We start from the raw sequence: 7,082 nt of genomic DNA, 5'->3' as shown, positions 1-7,082 counted from the left end.
GTGCACTTGCCACTGAGGACAGTTGCAGGCATTTTGTGGAGGCGGGAATGGGGGGACAGAGATTAAATGGGTGGGTTGGAGAGGCTATGCCAGGCTGTCGTGGGCCTGCAGCACAGCTGTTGAAAAGGAGAGAAGCACCTGTTTTGTCAAGAGGCCCTGCTTCATCTTCAAGAACCCCTTGCTTTGAATGTCGAAGGTCCCATTTCCATCTTCAGATAGGGCTGGAAAAGACTCCCGTCTGAAAACCTAGAGAGCTACCGCCTATGCTCCTGCCAGATTTTGAGGACTCCAACTCCCTTCAGCCCCACCCAGCATGGCCAATGGTGAGGCATGATGGGAGTGGTCATCCACAACCTCTGGACTGCAACAAGTTGGCTGCTCCAGTGGACCAATGATAAAAGGCGCCATTTGCCCACAGGGTGCCCACCAGCTGTTTTGGACGACAACTCCCATAAGCTCCAGCCAGCACTGTTCTGCCTGGGGCTGACGGGAGCTGTAATCCAAAACAGCTGGAAGGCACCAGGTTGGCAAAGGTTGCAATCAGTGACTCCTCATTCGTCCTGGTGTTTCAAGTAAGTTTTTAGGAGAAAAATGAGACAGAGAGCTTGGGCGAGCACCTTTGTGCAGACTGAATCTGGGGTCTCCATTTCCACCCGTTCAAGATTGTAATGCATTTCAGTGCAGAGGATTTGAGCACTTTACACCTCTGGGTGAACTCATTACCTCTTTGGGATATACTGTGTTCCTTTTAGCAGCCTTTTTTTTAAAAGGGAGCTATAGAGTGAGATCTATCCAAAATGAGGACAATGCCTCTATTGGCTGCCTGGTGCTTTCAGAAGGGTTAGTTGTTCTGGGCCCGCCTCCTCTGAGGGCAAGTATTCCTTTCTGCTTCAACTCTGCAACCAGGAGCACCTGAATGATCCAATCACATGATGCAAGGAAGCAGCAGTATTACCTGGCTGGGAGGCAGCCCAGCTGAAGCAGCAGCCCTGCAGACAAACAGCACCACCTGTCTGGGTGGCTGCTTTGAGTTCACGAGGAGACAGGCCTTTTCCCCCCTTAAACTATTTCTTTGCTTTTATCGAAGTATTTCTCAGACACTTGCACACGATTATACAACATCATTTAAAACATTTATATGATAAGAAATTGGCAACAAAACTTCCAGAAAAACCAGGTAAAACCACCCTATCCAGATCTCCAGCTGTCTTGAGAACCCTGCAGAAGGGCCACCAATGATCAGAGGTGCCACCAGGGTAGGATTTTTAGGCAAACGTCAGAGGTGTGCGGGAGGGCCCCAAAAAGTAGCAGGGCTGATTTCCCCCATTTTGAAGTGAAGCATTTCAGATTATCATTAAAAAATCAGGGGTGTGCATGTTTTGAGACTATGCAGGCCAGAGCTCTTCAAATTGCCTAACTGCCCCAGTGCCAATGACTGTCTTAATGCCTGGGTTGTTTTGCACAGGATGAGGCAGTCTTTGAGCTTCCTTAGTCCCAAGCTATTGGGGACTTTTAAGATTACTTGAACTGTGCTCTGAAGTAGCCCAGGAGACTATAAAGCCCTTTGGGATGCTTTAATAGCTTGGATTTGGGGGCTGGTTACCCCCCCCCCCGCGGTTTTAAATTGACATCGGTGTCAATTCTGCTCTTTGATGTATTCATTCCTTTCTATGGCTTAAGACCCTTTTGCAACAAAGAGCCACTTTAAGAACAGGCATGGAGAAACCCACCACCCAGACTATGCATTGAATAGGAGGGCGCTTCCTGTCCCCCTGGATGAATTTTCATCAGAACAGAAGGCATTTTTATATATGGGCATCTCCTGGTTTTATTTGATCTGGCCTTGTGATAGGCCTGAAAGCATCACCCACCCAGGAACCGTCTGAGCAAATGCAACTTCCACATACCATTAACTTTTCTATTTGTACGCTGGCAGGAAACAGAAATTAAGTGGAGTTGGATCCATTGACTTCTTCCCTTGACATGCTAGAGATTAGCTTTAGTGGAACAGGATTTTTTGAACTAAGCACTTAGATATAGTCTTTCAAACTCAGAAGGAAATCCTGTTGTACTGAAAGCTGGCAGGTTGCGTGGGTCACTTTTTCTTAGGTTCATGTACTGTACTTTTAAAAGTTTCTACAAGATTGATTGAACTTTGTTAAACATTTTAAAGGAAAAAAAAGAACAAGTTCTGTAAAAGAGCCACTAAAAAAAAATACAGAAATTGTACAACAACTTGGCTTGGCGTCTCAATTTATTGTGTTCAAAGTTAATATCCTCTTGTCTGCTGCTGCCTGCTAGATGAATGAAGCTCAAGTTTGGAACTAAACAGTGGCTTCCGACTCCAGGTGATGGAAATAAATATTAAAAGATCCAATTTCAGATCATTATTTACTTTATTACCTTTATATCCCATCCCTCCGCCAAGCAGCTCAAAGCAGTACACACCGTCTTCATTCCCCCATCCCTCCTCTTTATCCTCACAACTGCCTTGTGAGGTAGTTTAGGCTGAGAGCTAGTCAAGGTCACTCAACAGAGCCTTCATGGCTGAGTGAAGATTTAAATCTGGGCCTTCTCAGTCCAACATCCTTGACCACTTGAGCTCTCAAGAGTCTCTGACTAGAGTTTTCTGTTATGGAAGTACCCTAACAGTTTAGCCAACCACATGGAGAAATAAGTTAGTGAGGCCCAACTGTCTATCTAGCTCTTGTATATGATACAACACCCATCCACCACACAATTTGCGCTGTTTCCCTTGATGAAAACTGCTACCTTGCATTGGAAGCTGCCCCAACCACTGTTGAACTGAGTCACCATAAATAACTACAACTGAGCGTGGTGAAACCACCTTAGGGAGGTGTCATGTGGCAAGATTACAACTTGCCTTGTCTTGCCAAATCACCCTTGTTTTGTTTTGCTCTGGGAACCTGGAAGCAATTTCTGATCAGCTGCATAGCATCACTTCTGGTTTGTATCTAGAATGGAAAAGGATTATAGGTGCTCAGTAAACTGAATCCAACGCCTTTAATTGCAGTTGGAAGGGCTCCTTAGATTGTGAAAGAGGAAAAGAGATTTACAACTTGTTCAGTTTTGCTCCTCAGTTATTTACTGGACAACTTGAATACTGCTTCTTTCAACCATGAAGAAGGAATGAACCAGCCACAACGGCTTCTTAATCAGAAATACAACAGAATGCTGAAGGCTGGCCTTGCAGTGACAGCCTGGAAGTACACGTATCTGCCTGTAAAAAGGAGGTGCAGAGTGTTCCGCTGTGAGCACACTAGTCACAGCAAAGCATTTCCATTGACCACACCTGGAAGGGGAACGGGTTGATCTGCCAATCAGTTGTGTAATCTCTTTGAAACAAATTTTTAAAAATGCACCCAAGCTTCTCCCACCAGGTTTTAGAGTTAAAAGGCACAGGGCTTGACTAGCATTGTGTGCCGCCACCACCACCACCCCCATTTTCAGAACAGAGAGGTGGAGACACAACAGAACCAGCAGAGCAAGTGAGTGTGTCTCCAGCTTCCCACTGGACAGCAGCAACTGCTCTGACCCAGCCATTCACCTATGCTACAAATTTAAATGAGTTTCAAACGCCAGGAGAAACTAAACATATGTACTAAGGGATGGATGGGATCTGTCAGTTTTAGTTTCTCTTCCAATCTTAAATTCAGTTTACATTTAAAGTTCTCATGAAAATTCATTAGCATTTTAGCAAATCTCTCTTCCCCACAGCCACACCTTTGTACGCAACTTGGACTAATATACACATTTCCCAAGCAATTTTTGCTTATAATGCATTTTTGTAGGTTAGTTTCATCAATATGTGCATTTATATGCACACATTCCGCTATGTATATTTTGCATCCCAAAATTCAGAAAAGCACAGATCTCAAAAACAGCTGCACTTTAATTCACAGATCATTTTGAGAAGTGTAGATCAGATAGGTTTGTATTAAAATGCAAACAAAACCAAATTTCTTCCCATCCCTCACATCTGCCAATGAATCCTCAACGCCCTCAAAAATATCCACAACTGCTCTGGGGTGAGGGTAGGGAGAGCCATGGCAGCAAAATCAGTTTCAAACTGGATTTAGATGGTCATGTAAATTCCCACCACCTCATGGACTGGCAGGGAATCCAACTGGCACCATTCCCAGTTTGCTTGACGGGGCTTGAGGCAAATGAACTGGCACGCCCAACCTGCAACAAAGATACTGCTTGAGCATGGTGATGAAAGGGACCAAGGAATTCAGAATGACAAATGGGACGACAAACGGCAGCAAGATCTGTAAGAAAGGTTGCAATCACAGAATATGTTCAAGGCGCGGATAAAGGATCCGTTACAAACCAGGTGCCCCCGGGGATGGGTGTGCTGACTGGGGCTGATGGGAGTTCTAGTCCAAAACATCTGCAGAGGACCAGGTTGGTGACGCCTGGCATAACGCATTGCTTACTTCCTGTTTGCTGACTCTTGCGGCTGGAAACATGGGCTAGCAAATTGCATCCTCTTTTCCTGCAGGAAAAGAGCAGCCTGCACCTCCAAAACAGAGCATTTCTGCCTCAAAGGAACCCTCATGCGCTGCAGAGGATTCAAAAAAATGTTTGAGCGAGCACAACACACACAGCACTGGCCATTGCCATTGATTTTGTCGTTGCTTTCCTTTCCGTGTGACTGAGGACCAAGCAACCAGCCTCTCGCAGCTGCAGATCAGCAGTGGTGGGCAAACTTGTCTGTTCCTGCAATCTCCTCTTTGAGGCACCTGGTGGGATTCTGAGGAGGAACAGCCTCACCCTCAGAGCGTGCAGATTCTGACAAGCCCACTGCCAGTGAAGAGAGACCAGATGACGCCTCAAAGCGCAAGGCGAGAGAAAGAGCATTTCCAGTTGCATCGTATATATTTGTCTGCTGTGCGGCATTGTGTGGACATTACAAGCCATAGATGCAAAAGGCACATTCTTCCCCCACCCCATAATGCAAGTCCAGGAGGTTGGCAGAGAGATGCACGTACTGATCTCTATTTTTACAGTCTGTGGTTGCTGAGTTCATGAGAAAGAAGCAGGAACTTGGAGTAGATTTTACACACACACGCAGGCACATAAACAAAGCTGTTTCCCGGCAACTCCACCTCACACAAACCTGACTCCATCAGCACCTGTGAAATAAAAACCCAGATGGAAAAACAGGTATCATCTGTGCCCTTCTCTCTCACCTCTCGCTCTCTTTGAAAAAGATTCCCCATCTTCTTTTCCTTTCAAGACACTTTTACCAATACGTCTCCACCCACCGCATTAATTCACGTTTGTAAACGGGCCATGCAGGAAACTGCCAGACAGTTTTGCATGGGATTCCCTAAAGTCCTTGGGAGGTCAGTCCTGCAGCGGCCTGACTGGATCACAGTCCTGGAAGGAGCTGTTGCTTCATGACAGAGCATCTGCTGAGCCTTCAAAAGCACCAAAGTTCAGTCCCTGGCATTTCCTGGTAGGGAGCCACTACCAGTCCATGTGGACAACACTGAACTAGATGAACCAGCGATCTGACTTGGTAGAAGGCAGCTTCCCATTTAATTTAGCCCTTTATTAAGACTCATGAGGACTAGAATTTTACTTTATTTGTAGGGAAAGGGCCATAGTTCAGTGGTGGAGCATCTGCTTTGCACACAGAAGGTCCAAGGTTCGATCCCTGGCATCTCCAGGCAGGGCTGGGAATGCCCTGTCTGAAACCCTGGAGAGCGGCTGCCAGCCAGTGTAGGCAATACTGAGTTAGATGGACCCATGGCCTGACTGAGTAGGCACATTCTCCTCTGGATGAAGAAAGCCTAGTGGTGTAAGAAGATTTTTTTTTTAAAGAAGGAATGCCCTTTCTTATCTGTTTTGAATCCACTGCCAACCAGTTTCACTGGGTTCTAGCAATGTGCCTTGCCCCAGAACCAGGCAACTTCCGTCTTCCCCTGCTGTTTTCAGAATTATGGAGGAAGACTTCCAGCCGGGGGGCGGGGGTCTGGAACCTCCCTCTATAACATTATCTTTACTCCACTCTCTTGCGGGCTTTCTGAGGACACAATCCATTTTTTTTACAAAATTAAAATTTAGAAATTATAGCAGCCTTGCATAAACATCCATTCAAGTTACCAGCTCCTAGCATTTTTACTCATCAGGCCTTCCCACATGTACCTGTAGCCCAAAAGAGGGCAGAGGAAACCAACTCCTGCAACACATTCCCGGCTGGGCCCCTGACGCACCACTCACAATTTGCAAGCTCAGCTGAGCGCTTCAGAGCCTCAGTGCTGATATTAGGAACCTGCTCCTGCCTCCGGAAAAGATGTGAAACTAAAGCCCCTGCATCCAGCCCGTAGCCCAGGCTGCCTCCATCTCTCCCCAGAGGCCAAAAATGGCTACAGGTCCTGCCAACCCCCCCCCCTCGCTTCTCCTAGCATTTTGGCAAGTAAAGATCCACCCCGCATACTCACCCTGGGTGAAAGGTGCCTGCTTTTTCTGGTTACTTCCCAGTTGGATATCTGCTTGGCTATCGCTACAGAAGGTGAGCGACCCAACTGGCGTTTGTTTTGCCAAAGGGCTGTGCAAGAGGAGCACAGAGAGCAAATTTCTGTACTGGATCTTAGAGGGAGGCAGAAGGTAGCTTTTGAATACAAACAGTTCAGCTTGATTCTACAGGCCAGTTCAGGGCAACATCCAAAGTTCCCTCCCCAGCCTCCAATTTATCTTCACAACACCCTTGTAGGGTAAGTTAGAATATAACAGGTCCCAAGTCACCCAGGGACCTTCATGGCAGACTGAGGTCGGGTCTCACCAGTCCTAGTTCCACACTCTAACCACTACACCATGCCACCTCTCGCTCTTTAGCAATCAAGAGTAAAGAAGCAATGGGCATGTATGAATGCGATCACAATGAGCCTACCTCCCAGGGTTGTCGTGACGACTGTAGTACAATCAATGCTCTTTGCACTTGAAAAGTACTATATAAAATCCTAAATAGGGAAAAGGTTGGGGATGGGATAATATAAGCTTGAGAGACAGAGAGAGAGAGAGCAACTTCTCAATTTCACTGTGCAGTTCCC

The sequence above is a fragment of the Rhineura floridana genome, chromosome 19, assembly GCF_030035675.1.
Source record: "Rhineura floridana isolate rRhiFlo1 chromosome 19, rRhiFlo1.hap2, whole genome shotgun sequence".
Taxonomy (NCBI): Eukaryota; Metazoa; Chordata; class Lepidosauria; order Squamata; family Rhineuridae; genus Rhineura; species Rhineura floridana.
The sequence above is the reverse complement of the archived record's forward strand: the minus strand, read 5'-3'. Positions refer to the sequence as shown.